Here is a 15,681-nt window from a genome sequence, read left to right as displayed (position 1 = left end):
ACCCTTGCTTCTAGTCAGGGCAAGGAGATAACCCTCTGAGATAACCCCTGCTCACCCTCTAGGTAGCTTGGCACGAGCAGTCTAGGCTAACCAGAGGCAATGCGTAAAGTATTTGTACCAACACTCACAGTAACACAGTGAAAACACCACAAACTGACTCCACAACAGTTTAGAAAAATAAAGGTATTTTTAATCTAAACTACACAAGACCAAAACGACAAAAATCCAACATACACAGTTCAAGAATATGGTTTCAAAAAGAGTTCTTAAGGTTGCGTTAGAATTCTCTACGTTGCGATAGAATTCTCTACTGATGCGTGAAAAGTTCACAGTTGCGTCACGTTTACTCACAGTACCTTTTAGTTGCAACAAAGTTCCAAAAGCAGAAGCTGGTGCGGTGGAAAACAAGCGATGCGTTGCTCCTGAGACCCTGGGGAGGCGATGCGACAGCCCCGCTGCAGCAGCGGGCGTGTTGCGGCGAATCCGGTCTGTATGGGGAGGAAGGCCACTTGTATGGATTCCGGTGCGTAGGTTCCGTAGGAAGTCTGTTCACGGAAAGGCACGATGCGATGATCTCGTAGGGGCTGCGACGAGCTCCGGGGCGACGATGCGCGGTCCAGCAGTGATCCTCTCTCTCGCAGCTCCTCGATGCGTGGATTCTGCGACGATGCTCGCAGCGACGTGATGCGGTCCGCAAGCAAGCGGTGCGGCGTTCTCACCCAGCGACGACAGGCTCTGCGACGATACTCGCAGCGATGTTAGATTCTCCTGCACCGGTCTGGTGCGTCCCGCAAACGAAGGATGCGACGTCTATGGCAGCGGCGTCAGGCGCTGCGACGATCTCGACCTCCGTAGCGGCGGGAAACTTCTCACACTGTCGGGGATGCGCTCCGCAAGCGAGCGATGCGACACTTTTCAGTTTCAAAAGTCACTCAAGCTTAGTTTCAAGCTTCCCAGCTCAGGTACAACTTCCAGAGGCCCCACAACTGGATCAAGCACTCTAGGAAGGACAGAACTCTCTCAGCAGAGTTCAGGGAAGCTGGGGGTGAAGTCCTTTTGTTCCTGGGACTTCAAAACAGGGAGCCAGCTCTACTCAGGCCCTTGGAGATTCCTTCAAGACAGGGGACACAGCTCAGCAGCAAAGTCCTTCCCCTCTCCTTGGCAGCAAAGCAACAGGTCAGTCCAGCAGAGCAACAGCAGGACAATCTTCCTTCTTCAGTTTCAGCTTTCTCCTTGGCAGAGGTTCCTTCTTGATTTCCAGGATGATCTAATTTTCTGTTGTCAGGGGTCCTGTACTTATACCCCTAAAGTCTTTGTTCTCTTTGTGCAAGTGGGCCCTGAGCCCGGTCTGAACCAGTTCTGGGTGTTTCCTGAGTACTTTGTTTTGCTGGCTGCTTCTTTCCTTTCAGAGTGAGGGGCAGGGTCCTCAGCCGCCCAGCAGGAGATGGAGCCAGCATTGTGGAGGGAAAGCCCAGCCCTGGAGCACTTTGTTGACATGATTCCTTCTCTCCTTTCACAGTGCAGGGCAGAGACATCAGACGCACCACAGGGGGTGGAGCCAGCACTGTGGGGGGCGGGCACAGTCCTATTCAGGCCCAGGTGCTAACTCCTCCCACCACTCCAGTTGCAAATGCAGTCATTCAGCCTAGGGCTGACTCAGCCAGCCTCCTGGGGAATTCCCCAGCTCCTGTCACTCTCAAACCAGACAGTCAATACACAAACAGGCCCAGGCACACAGAAGGGTCAGACAAGAGAACAGCAACTTTCTAAAAGTGCTGTTCTCAAACACAGGATTTAAAAACAACCTTTCCTAAAAGATGTGTTATTAAATTCTGAGTTCAGGGATACTAGATACTTATGTCCTATCTTGTTCCTATGGGAAGAAATGCTGTTAACCACTGTAGCCAGCATCCCCCATGTTAATCTATGGAGCAAGATAGCCTTACAACAGTGAAAAACAAAAATGGCTATAATTCACTACCAGAACATGTTACCTGCACCAGTACATGTTCTACCTTTTACATACACGGCACCCTGCCCAGGGGGGTACCTTGGGCCTTCCATAGGGGTGACTGATGTGCACAAAAAGGGAAGGGTTAGGCCTGGTCAGCGGGGACACTGACCAGGAGGACATGGCAGTTCTAAACTGCACACCGGCACTGCAGTGGCAGGCATGAGACACCATTTTAGGGCTACTCATGTGGGTGGCACCATCAGTGCTGCAGGCCCACTAGTAGCATTTGTCATCACCAGCCCTGGCACACCCAGTGCACTTTACTAGGGACTTCATGGTGATACAAATATGCCAAACATGTATATCCAATCACAATAACAATTTACATAGAGAGCATATGCACTTTAGCACTGATCAGCAGTGGTAAAGTGCTCAGAGTCCTATTGCCAACAGCCACGGGTCAGGAAAAATAAGGGTCAGAAGCAAAAAGTTTGAGGAGGACCCTGCAAGATGGGCCAGTTCCAACTGCACCCCTTATTTCAGGAAGCGTTATTGCGCTACCTAGATCCTTAGCACTATCCTCAGTCAGTGTCGGGAGTTGGATCTCTGCAAGATAATCCTCTATCTCGGGGATCCCCACCTCCAGCTGGCTACTATAAAGGGTCGTGTAGTAATTGAGAAAGCGGAAAAGAACCGCCGTTTGGGAGTAGACCATCCCACCCGACTCATCACGTATACTCAGGATCGGGCAGCCCCTGGGAATCGGGTTGGCCAATTTCGCCAGCAGCGTTCCCACCTTATCACCCTCCACATGAGCTTTCGTCAGATATAACCGGTAGTCATAACACCTCAGACGTTCAGTCTCCACAGCCATTTGTTCCCTCGCCTCCAACAGTTGTGGGTGCAGGGCCGGATGTTCCTGTCGCCGGCGTTTTAGGTCCCGCAGTGCCCCCTCCGCCTTGTCCACGTCAGCTAGAAGGCTCGTCCGTACACCGGAGTACTTTCCTATGCACAGTCCTCTGACCACCACCTTGAACGCGTCCCATTCTAAAGCCCTGGTAGTGGCGGTCCCATCGTTGACGGCAAAATAACCCTCGATGCCCGCTCGGAGGTCAGAACTAAAAGCCCCGTCTTCTAAAGTTTCGGGCCGCAACCTCCAAGTGGGAATCACGGTTCGAACACGTTGCCATTTGATGTGCACCAACTGGGGGTTGTGATCAGATATGGTCCTGGTCAAGTACTCCGAATGCGACGCCAGGGCTGCTATTGTAGTGTTACAGAGGATTGAGTCGATCCGAACATGCAACTCGTGGAGTGCGGAAAAGTGGGAGTAGTTCCTATCAGTAGGGTGTTGACCTCTCCAAACGTCTATGAGGCCCCATTGATTCTGCCACACCCTCCTCTGTGTAGCCAGCCTATGGACCGGGGAGGAATGTAATGGTCGGTGTGACCTATCCAGCAGTGGATCTGCAATCGAGTTAAAGTCGCCCCCTAATAGGACCTGTCCCGCCAGGAAATGTGCCAGAGAACCGGACAATTTATCAAAAAAGCGGACTTGTTCCGAGTTAGGGGCATAAACACTGCAAAGTACCACATCCCTACCATATAACCTGCCCTCCACCGCCACAAATCGTCCCTCCGGATCTATGACCTGGTTCATAGCCTGGAAGGGAACTCCAGCCCGCACCCACACCAAGACCCCCCTAGCAAATGCAGAGTATGCTGTGCCAAACACTTGGCCACGCCATCTTTTCTGCAAGGCATTGCATTCCGACTTGGTGAGATGGGTCTCCTGAAGCAGGGCAATCTGGACGCCACGTCGCACTAAGTATGCATGTACCTTATGGCGCCTTGCCATAGTCTGCAAGCCACGTACGTTCCATGTTAGACATTTCAAATCAGGTGAAGTCCCCATTATGATCATCTTTCAGCACCTCAAGCGTACCAGCCATCCCGCCCACACTCAAACAGCACTGACCCCCAAACACAACACCCCACACAACTCCCTCAGTCCTCCCCCCCAGAACAGGACCCAATAACACATCAGTCCCCATCCAAAACCCCTGAACAACACACACAATCCTAATCTGTGGTGTAGTGTAGTTCCAATTATCCCAATAGGCTCTGCGCATTGGAATAATATCTTCAATAGTATGTACCTAGGGCAGAGGTTAACTAGGTCTTCTACCGACGATATTAGACTTAAAGTTTTGTGTTTGCCAGCTAGCTCAGAGTTCACTAGAAACTTTCTCGAATAGGCAAGGAGGATTTTAACCTCCCTGGATAGACAAGAAGGGATTTAGTTTCTGACAACCATAGAACATGACACTTTGCTCTCCCCTAATCAAGAGTGTATCTCTAGAGTCGTGTGAAAACAAAAGACAACTTATTTTACTCAGTCAGTTCAGTGCATTCTTAGTTTCACCAGATTGTAGAGAAAAGGAAGAGACGGGCGTGTTCAATAAAAGATGTTATTTATTGATCAGTCTCTTTTCTCATACAAGAGAAATGAATCGCTATTATTGCAATACTTGTAGTTAAGTAAAGTGCATACAGTAAAGACAGAATTATAAAATAATACTGTAAAAGCATTGCTATGGTTTCTGAGCCATATGATACTTTAAAATGGATAAAGTATTTACATACATATATACATTTGACTAATCGTACTCAACTGGTGCTTCTAACCACGCCTACCCCAGTGTACCTGACCTAAGCCTAATACGTGGGCGGGAGTAGATAAGTAGCAGTTTAAGTTAAGTTTGTTTGCCAAGGGACTGATTCGAGAATTCTCTGCAAGGGGTTATTCAGTTCTGTACCTGAGATCTAGAATGATGGAGGGCTGGTATCTCTTATCCCGGGTCTTGATATTCCAGCTGCCTGCGAGGGCTGCTTGGAAGCGCCGGAGCTGGATTTCTCAGCAGGAGAGAGGCAGCGTCTCATTCTCAGCGCGTCAGGAAGGCGGGGCAGCGCCTGTGGGCTTCGCTCTCTGCTGGGCTCCTCAGCACGTCTCGCTGCTCCGATCTCGTCACCACCGCATGTGTTTGCTTAAGGCAATGTCGGTAATATTTATACCTGAAAGGTGCCGAGATTGACGTAAGGATGGACATATATACGTCAATAAGGATGTCATATGAACGGGCTCGTTCGCACATTCTTTTGCTGAAGTTCTCGGTGAAATCAAAACAATGGTTATGGGAATTTCCCAGGTCGCTGTACGTTTGATTTGTTTTGAGAACTCCGTATGCCTTATCAGGGGCTGGAGGAATATCGCTTGTCTAATTAGATGGCATGCGTTATGACCTAATCAGATAACGCGCTTCTGTGCCGTGGTGTGGCTTAATCAGATAACGTTTTTTGCTGCTAGTTAATTATTAACCAGACCAGGGTCAGGAATAGGGGAATCGATACAGTACCTATAGGAATACATCACACCCACTCCACGTAGACTATGTCCATATTTACAAATCTAGGCATAGTGAAACCAGTAGCGTTTGTGTATACCGTACCACCCAAAAATATTAAATATAAAATATACGAAACACAATCGCATGTACTATCACGTATACTATATGCACAAGCAGTCTAATAATGCTAAACATATAACGCATATTTCTAAATTCAGCATGAATAAATGCGAAAACCACACATGAAATGGCTCTTAATACAGAAAAAAGAATGCGAGACCATTTCATCACAATCATAAAGTTATGTATAATAGTGCTAGAGGATAGCGAATGTCTCGTGACTACCTAAAATAGAAATTTAGTTCTCTAAGAATAATGTCTACTTTAAGCAGAAGATAAGTGTCCCAAAAATCGTAAATATTTTGGAATTGGGGAAAAAGTTCTTGCAGTCTGAACAAACGATGAGAACATTTTTCATATCGCTTTTTAAATGTTGAAGGCCAAATTCAGGATGTAGGCAACTCCGAGTGCTAGTTTGCTCAAAGTTATTCCTGCTGCTCTGGTGAAAAACATCATATCATTTAGACTGTTGAAAAAACTGTCAACAGCTTCTTGCGTAAGTTCCACTAATTCGGAAAAGGTTGTTACCATGCATTCATGAGCCTGAGCATGATTGCCTCCATTGATGTTTTGATCAGCATAGCTGACTGAAGGTCGTACCTGATCGATGCTGCTTTCATCTTGTACTTCACTACCCCTCAATCGTAGTGGTGAAGTCTCCACGAATGCCGTCATCAGGATTGGTAGCCGCTGGGGACAGCACAATGCATGAGCCGTTACCGGACCCAACAAGGTATCTGCGTCCATTGGCACATCCGATTGTAGTGCCAGACAGGTGTCCAACATGCATTCTTCGCCGCATAGCAAGCACCTTAATACAGGCATAACACAACTTTGCCACATTGGTCTAAATGAAAGAGACCAAGTCATGTTCAGGTCTCTAAGCCGGGATAGTCCAAGGATTTTAGTTACCCGGTCCCGGTAGCCAATGGCTAGGATCATTTCTTCCCTTGTAGCAGGTGTTTTGTCTGTGACATGGTTTGCCATAGCGAAATAACAGGATCAAAAATAGAATACCCGCTACTAGTCCCAAAAGGAGTGGAAGTCCGCCAAAAATGGAATGGACAAAGTCTGGAAAAATACCCAGGATGGCTTTGAATGGAGTTAAAGCACCCGAAAACACTGCTTTAAATACACTGGAGACACCAGTGGTATCAGAAATATTTAAGATTTCGTTCAGTATTTCTGCGAAATGTATGGGGTAATTAGTTGATAATAATGAATGAATCTCTTCTGTTGTCCTTGCAACTTGGAGATCATACGTTTCTTTTGATGACGTGAGCCTGGTCGGCGTCTGTAGGAGCACAGTCTTCATTCTGCTTAAAGTATCTATTCGAATAGAAGCAATTTTCAAATCGGGCCATAACCTTGCCTCCCTGTCTGGAGAATCGTTCGGGAACAAAACTCGTTCACAGCACATGACCTTCCTAGTCACGGTTATGAGATAAGGTTTTCCGGGCAGCAAACTACAACATCTGCGATATACTATTAGAATGTAACTCCCGTTCGAGAGTCTCCTAAAGAATGGTTCTATTCGTGTTGCAGGTGTGCCTAGCTGGTAACATGAAAGGTTATTTGAAGTCCCTTCACAGGCTCCGTGCAAACTAATACCCTGACACAGAAGTGTACCACTTAGTGATCTTGCACAATTATCGCCACTGAGAAACACTTTCTGGCCTTTATTACTTACACATTCGTGTGTATAGGGCAAGTTCCATATTGACTTAATGTATCCTTTACCCAACCTTTCATACTGGCCTGCCTGTATATATTTTTGGCAGAATTGAAACCTGAAAGTAGTTATCGGAATATTTATTATTCCATGTATTATCCATTCAATGACAGGTCGTTCTGACATTGTCAATGGTAATTTCTCAAGTTTTTCAATGCTCAGAATTGTATAGTCAGCACCCTTCTGTGCCAAACTGATTTGTTTATCAGTAAGGTTAAAGATATTAAATAATGACGTTGTGTTGATTAAACGCCAAGGCACATAGCCAGAACGCAGATTTTGTAACGTCCAGCCAAGCTGTACAATAGAACGCAATTGGGACTGACCGTGTTGTAACATCAGTAAGTCTTGCGATATTATATCGATTGCTGAAGACACAATGCTGTCCAGAGAATATATTCTGGAGGACAGAGTCATTAACCCATTGTCCACCACAGAAAGTGATTTTTCCAAATTAATACGGTCAATTTCCCGTATTTTTTCTGCTGTCTCAATTTGAGTTACTTTCCAAACTTCGTTATAAGCTGCATATATAGAGGCCGCTATGAAACGTTTTTGACGCTGTTTGCGTGGTCCCAATATGAAATCACGCAAGTCAGCACCTTCGGTAAGTAAAGTTAGGTGTTGCTTAATTTCAGCCAGTGTGGACGTTTGTAGCCATTGAAGGCAGAGCTTGCCCACGCAGTAGGTGGTTATTATCCCTGGATGTTGTCTTTGGGAATATCTAGGGTCTGGCCTAGTCAATGTGAACCCCTGTTTTTTGTTCAGGAATCTGTCTTGACAGTTATTTGTATCTGTGGGCCAGATCAACCATTTTTTCCATTCAGGATGTGTTCTGTTTTGGTTTAATATATGGTTTACGTCTATCTCATCATCTATAGAGCTATTACTGTTCACTGTTGGCTTTGGAATAGACGGTTTGTTCAAATCTTTGATTTTGGCTAAGCCAAGACAGGTAGTTTGTTGAATAGTGTCATTCAAGAATATAATTTGTTCTGGGATCATGCAGGCTCTAAACAATGATTCTATACCTTGTACTTGCCAATCTCTTGTACCACAAACAGTTTTTGCTTCAATATTATTGTTCCAGAAATCAAACCCAAATGTATTCATTTGTTCAAAGAATGAATCGGAATATATCAATTTTGTGTTTGTAAGCATGGTCTTCATACCTGTCTTATTTGTCAATTTGAAATAGAATGTTTCTGGATTACTTGTGTTAAACCCTGAAAAGTATGAATATTTATCATAAAATGTTTTTGAGCTGTCTTTTGGAGGAGTAGCACAATGTTCCCATTGGTTATAATTTAAAACATTTCTAGGTTGAGCAGATTTATGTAGATAATGGTTACCATAGTGGTTATAGCAGAACATCTGATCATAATTAGACGAACCCTGCAAATAATCATGTTCTGTAAATTTAGCAGACATCACAAGATCAGACATCATATCATTAATACTTTCAAAGTCCCAATCATCAGCAAATGTGCTTGGTTTTACAAAGTCACTCAATGAGATCTTGAATTGATGTAGATACTTCAGGATTTCAATCGGACCATAGATTTCATAATCAGTTTTGTCCCATGCTACACCGCCTGGTATGGGATTGGCTGTGAAGTTCACTGAAGAAAGTTCTCTTTTCTCGATGTGTGAAGATGTGTGTGGTTTAAGGACCAAGTTGATTTTCTGGCTTGCTGTGTCCATTTTAGCATATTTTCCTTCAATGAAATGTCCGAAGCATAGTACCATGATGAGCCAAAGAATGAGGATAAATGCACCGAAGGCTACCCAAAACTCAATCCATGGAGAAATCAGATAGGTTTCTTTCAGCTGTTGAAAAAGTTCCTTAGCTTTGTCTTTAAAAGTTTTTGTTGATGGCTGTTTCTTTGCTTCACTCAGGTCTTCAGATGAATCATCGAAGTTGATGAAGTAGCCGGATGCTGTTCTGTCAATTGTTCCAATTGTTTTTGGATTTTGCTTTGTTTCATTAGCAAAGTCTGCAGTTACATCATCATAGGTTGTTGTTTCTTGATGAAAAGTTTTAATTTGGGTTTTAAGAGGTTCAAGTTCCATTGCTTTGTTGCATAGTCCTTGTTGATTCACTGTAGATTTTCCAAATGTGATCAGTCTTCCAGTTTGAGCCTCTGTATTCGTAGCAAACATTGGTGTTCTGCTACTTCTTGGGAGTCCACTTGGCCTACTGTTTGTTATCGGCCACATGATTGTGGTTTAACCAGGTCGATCGATACAACTCAGTTCTCCTTTTTACCAGCAAGGGGCGGTAGTACTACTGATCTTGTCCCGTTGACAGACAAGACAGGAACTGCTTTTCTGTAAGAAGGCCCAAATTCCTTCTTTACCGCGATCTTCTCTCTGACTAGATCCCCGACTTTTGGAATCCAGACAGGCCTTGCTGGGACAGGTGGTTTCTCTTCAGTGGTTGTTGGCTGTTGTTTCAACTTTATGTTGCTCAGGTCTTTTCTTGTTTCATTTAAGTCCTGTAAAACAGCCAAACGATCTTTGATATCAAAGCTTTTGTCTTTAACCACTGAAGTCTGACTATCAAGATCTTGGATCATCATTCTAGTCCCGAAAAAATAGTTCGTACGGACTGAACCCTTTCAGAGAATTCCTTGGCAGGTTATTTAGACTACGTTGGACACTTATTAAATGTTTGACCCACCCAGCACCCGAACCTAATACCTTTTCCGTTATAGATTGCTTTATGTCTTGGTTTTTTCTTTACACCATCCCGTATCCCTCAGGAAGGAAGTGAGAAGAGTCCCGCTATGCTATGCTCATTTGGTCATGCTTCTCTTTAAGCCTGAGGGCTAAAGGGAACACATTATTCAAAACGTAGCATGCTCCTAGCGTATATGCCATTATAGACTTGCAAATCCTTGTATAACAGTCCAGACGTCAGCCGAGCGCTCGGGTCTACATCATAAGTGAAAATTAGTCTTCTTATGTTAATATAACGCTTTTTCGTGATGGGTACATTCTTATTGTTGTTGTTTTTCTGGAGCGAAGTGCCATGGCAATAGTCCTCCTCGCTAGCCACTGCGATCTCTATTGCAGTCTGGGCAGTTTTTTACAAAAATGTGATGATGCAGGCTCATGCCTGGCCACCAGTACACTGATTGTAATTCTTCCAGAGAATCTTTTTGCTTAAGGTGTCTGAGACCCTCACCCATATGAGCGTCTGCTATTAACAAGCCTCTCCTGTCCGTGTTTGGAATTACTCTATCCCCCACTCCAGGGATTCGAGCAAAAGGGACTGAGTTTGCATCGATTATGTATGTATAATTGAGTGGATAATTGATCGGTAGCGCCGAGCAGTCGCCTTTTGATGACGTTTTCACCGCCAGCAGAGTTTCACCGTCAATGTGTTTTACTGTACGCTTTTTTGTAGCTACGGAAGCCGGTTTAGTTGCTCCCGCTGTGGCTGTCTCAGCCAATGAATTCCCTGCAACGTGAACGCCATCACGCTGATGAATCAGTGAATGTATCACGTGAGTTTTTGGTAGTTCTTTCTTTAAAAGAACTAATTGTTCCCAAAGTGCTTTCTGCTTTATTGTGGCACCTGTGTCATCTTTGTAACCGTTTTGAATCCATTTCTGCAAATCGTTATTGTATGATTTGACGCAGTAATACGAATCGCACACAATAAGTGTCGGGAATTCGCGATCGGCATTATCTAGCGCCATTTTTAATGACATTATTTCAGTTTGTTGTTCTGAATTATTTTCCACTGAGTGTGTTTTTGTAAGTAGAGGTCTTAATTTACCTCCGCGCCACACTTCTTTTATAATTTCGCATGTGGCGTTGTAAGCCAGCTCTCCCCAAACTGAGGGTTGAGCATGCCCGTCTGTATATATTACACAGGCGTACTGTCGTAAAGGCAGAATGTCGATTGGCAGAGGGTATTCTCTCTCATATTCTAGATATTTTAATTCTTTCATTTCTGGGTCAAAATAGTATTTTACTTTGTCTGTAGCAACAGAATTTACCCATTGTATCCATTCTGGATTTAGTGCAGTTGTCGGTAAATTACATGGTGTTGTTAATGCCTCAAAAGCTGATTCTGCTGTTCTGACTGTAACCTGTCTACCGTCTGCTTGGTATTTTTCTTTTGCTACAGCTCTTTGAACCGCATGAACAATGTTTTCTTTAATGCTGAACCTTTTTTCAGCTTCTGTGTACAAATGTGATTTGTATGCTATTGGTACCTTCTCTCCCTCATTAGAGGTCAGGTATGTGAATCCGCATCTTCCTGGGATGACTCGAATCACAAGGTTGCGTGTGTTGTCACGTGTTTGTAGTTTTGTTTTAACTAACATATCTGTTTGTAAGGATCTCAAAATTTCTGTGTGTTTTTGAGTCCAATTGATTCTTTTAAAATCTGGTTTTATTAGATCATAGAGAGGTTTAATTCTCTCTGCATAATTTATAATGTAAGTTCTTCCGAAGTTTAGGAAGCCTAGAATTGATTGTAAGTTTTTCAGTGTTCTAGGTGCTTGGATTACAGCACATTTCTCTAGGAAATTGTCGGCCAGGCTTTTGCCTTCACTTGATAGTTCATATCCTAAAAACAGGACTGTTAGATGGGCAATTCTTGACTTTTTAAAGTTGAATTTGTAACCCTCTGCTGCGAACCCAAGTATTATGGTGTTCACTCTCTTCAAGTGAGTATCCAAGTCATCATCTGTTAGATAGATGTCGTCGACATAAGATAATGCCTCGTCATCATATGTTTGTAGTAATTCTGTTACTCTCGCTGAGAATAATCCTGGGCTGTTTTTGAACCCCTGGGGCAAACGACAGAATTTTTTTTTGCGTGCCATTTATTGAGAACGCCGTCAAATATCTGCTCTCTGGTGCTATATTTTGACAAAAGAATCCATTAGAAATGTCTAAGGTTGTTTTGTATTTTTTGCGCACTATGTTATTCATTAGTGCAGCACTATGCGAGTTTTGTACTGCAAATGTTTTGCAACATGAGTTAAGGTGTCTGTAGTCCAAAACAAGACGATATGAATTGTCTGGCTTGGAGACAGGAAACAAAGGGTTGTTCATTTGAGAGGTGCAAGTTTCAATCACCCCCTGGTATTCAAGTTGATCTAGGATCTCTTTTACCTGTTTTTTAGCTTCTTGCTTAATCGGGTACTGCCTCTGTGCAGTAGGTTGTGATTTTAACTGGATTTTGTGAGGAGGAGAGTCCTCATCCCATCCCACATGATTTTTATATAAGGCAGGGGCTTGAGCTACTGCCCACTTTCTTGCAAGTGTATATTTTTTATGAATTGGAATATGGTTTGAGAAGGCAGGCATCATTATTTCTTCGCCATGTGGGCACTCCCTGACAAACTCTGGAGGCCAGTCTCGTTCAGCTAGAAGGATGTCATAGCCCTTGGAGAGATTATCCCAAAATAGACCCCTTATTTTTCTAGTCTTATCCCCTTCTATACGCAATGTTATTTCATATATTTTATGAGGTTTGCTAACTCTGGTATCTGCAGTTTCCACCTGAATGTATTCATTCGTGTCCACTGTCTCCAGATGATTCATAAGGACTTTGCGAGCTATGCTCACTTCTGCTGCGCTGTCTAGCATTGTCTGAGCCCATTCTCCGTTTTTCAGCTGTGTCCTCAGTATTCTCGGCATTGTTGATTACTTTAATACTGGCTACCTTCTTTTTTGGAAATTGTAATTTTTTATTCTGATGAGCAGGTTCTTTGTCTTTGGACTTGACGTGCTCTTCCCTGTGTTCTGATCGTCCTCTTCTTTCCGATTTCTGCGAGGAAGTCTGAAAAGATTGAGAGGGACGTGTATCAATATCTTGATATCTATCAGGTTTTTTTATATTTTCCCTATTTCTAAGGTTGTATTTTTTCACAGAGGGCTCCCTTTGGGGAGACTTGCATCCTTGATCAGGAGATCTTTCTCTCCGCCGAGGAGACCTTCCTCTGGACTGGAATCTTTTTTCTTTAGGATTGGATTGTTTATTTCCATCCCAGCTCTTTTTTTGAGTGTTTAAATTATTTTTTATAAATACCTTTTCAGGACTTTCAACTAGTTGGGGTTTCACTGGTATTCCACCCAAACTATCTCTTCCTAGTTCGTCATAGGATTTTTCTATGATTCTGGCAATTTCAGATGGTTGGTCTGCTATATTTGTCTCTTTTAACCTCTGGCGAATCGCCACATTTGCTGCTTCTCCCTTTATGTTGGCTAATAATATTGCAGAGACCTGCTTGAAATCTTTCAGTAGTTTCATACCGAGAGTTAAAGCGGGTTCTGGACCGTATTCATCTTGAATCTGTTTTAGCACATCTGGTATTACTGACATGGATGGTACAACATGTGTTTTTGTGTAAATGGAGGCAAAGACTGTTCCCCAAGTGTCACAGTCCTCCACATGTGGTGCGATTCCCATTGGGAGACAGATAGTCAGAATTCTATGTTTCTCAACAGGGGTGGTATCTGGAAACACCGCCTCTATTTGAGTGATTTTTTGTGCTAGCCAGAAAGGAATTTGTTCCCGTTTTGCGGGTACTTTACCTAGACAGGACTGTATGTTCTGAGGTGTAATTTTATTTGTGTTCCCCTGATGATTGGTCAGCTGTGGAATTTTAATAGCTGGTTGGATTGTTGAAGTCTGCATTACATATTGGACTAATTGTCTATGTATGTTTATTAATTGTTTTAGCTGTGCTAAAAGCTCTGGTGCAGGCATTTCTTTAATGTCTGGATGTGGTGTATATCCGGCTAGGACCGGCCATGTTGCTCCTGGTCTACCTAGTGGACCGAGCCTGGTGATGTGATTATTATGTTTTAGGGCGCCATTAAACAAGAGCAGGTGCTCTTGGAATTTGAGTGGTATTTCCACCTCCTCGAAAGGAGTGTACTCACTAGGAGGTTCCTCTATTTTGTAATAGTGAAAATCCTTTGTTACAGCGTTTGCTGCTGGAAAGTTTATCCATGAATAGAATACCTCTGTCTGCCGATATTCGTGTGCCTCAATTACGAATATGACTGTACCACCTCTTGGTGTCAGTCCATTTTCTATAAGTTTTAGGGTTATAGATTTCCTTATGTTGACCGGGATGAGTATTGCATCTGGGTCATTTTCCAGCAGAGTATTGTCTGCTACTAGGAGTTCAGCTGCTATTCTAGCTGTCTCCCTTTCTTCTTCAGTTTCTGACATACTATTGTCAAGAAGATTATTTTATTTATTTGCAAATCAGGTTTCTATGGAAACAAAGATTAGATGCACAATATTTTGGAACAGTGTATCCTTTAACGTTGAATTAACCAAGAACCATACATAGGAGTCTCCTCCTGCGAGGTTTGGCGGATATGACCTTTCACCCACTCCAGACGTCTTTGCAGTATTATGGGAAAAAAGGGGTCTGTGTGAAAAAGCACGACTGAGTTACTCTAATGTCTTGCGTTAGTTTTATCGCCTGTCCAAACGTTGGGCGCCATGTAGTGTAGTTCCTATTATCCCAATAGGCTCTGCGCATTGGAATAATATCTTCAATAGTATAGACCTAGGGCAGAGGTTAACTAGGTCTTCTACCGACGATATTAGACTTAAAGTTTTGTGTTTGCCAGCTAGCTCAGAGTTCACTAGAAACGTTCTCGAATAGGCAAGGAGGATTTTAACCTCCCTGGATAGACAAGAAGGGATTTAGTTTCTGACAACCATAGAACATGACAACTTTGCTCTCCCCTAATCAAGAGTGTATCTCTAGAGTCGTGTGAAAACAAAAGACAACTTATTTTACTCAGTCAGTTCAGTGCATTCTTAGTTTCACCAGATTGTAGAGAAAAGGAAGAGACGGGCGTGTTCAATAAAAGATGTTATTTATTGATCAGTCTCTTTTCTCATACAAGAGAAATGAATCGCTATTATTGCAATACTTGTAGTTAAGTAAAGTGCATACAGTAAAGACAGAATTATAAAATAATACTGTAAAAGCATTGATATGGTTACTGAGGCATATGATACTTTAAAATGGATAAAATATATACATACATATATACATTTGACTAATCGTACTCAACTGGTGCTTCTAACCACGCCTACCTCAGTGTACCTGACCTAAGCCTAATACGTGGGCGGGAGTAGATAAGTAGCAGTTTAAGTTAAGTTTGTTTGCCAAGGGACTGATTCGAGAATTCTCTGCAAGGGGTTATTCAGTTCTGTACCTGCGATCTAGAATGATGGAGGGCTGGTATCTCTTATCCCGGGTCTTGATATTCCAGCTGCCTGCGAGGGCTGCTTGGAAGCGCCGGAGCTGGATTTCTCAGCAGTAGAGAGGCAGCGTCTCGTTCTCAGCGCGTCAGGAAGGCGGGGCAACGCCTGTGGGCTTCGCTCTCTGCTGGGCTCCTCAGCACGTCTCGCTGCTCCGATCTCGTCACCACCGCATGTGTTTGCTTAAGGCAATGTCGGTAATATTTAT

This window comes from Lissotriton helveticus, chromosome 7 (assembly GCF_964261635.1).
Source record: "Lissotriton helveticus chromosome 7, aLisHel1.1, whole genome shotgun sequence".
Taxonomy (NCBI): domain Eukaryota; kingdom Metazoa; phylum Chordata; class Amphibia; order Caudata; family Salamandridae; genus Lissotriton; species Lissotriton helveticus.
Note: the sequence above shows the minus strand (reverse complement) of the source record.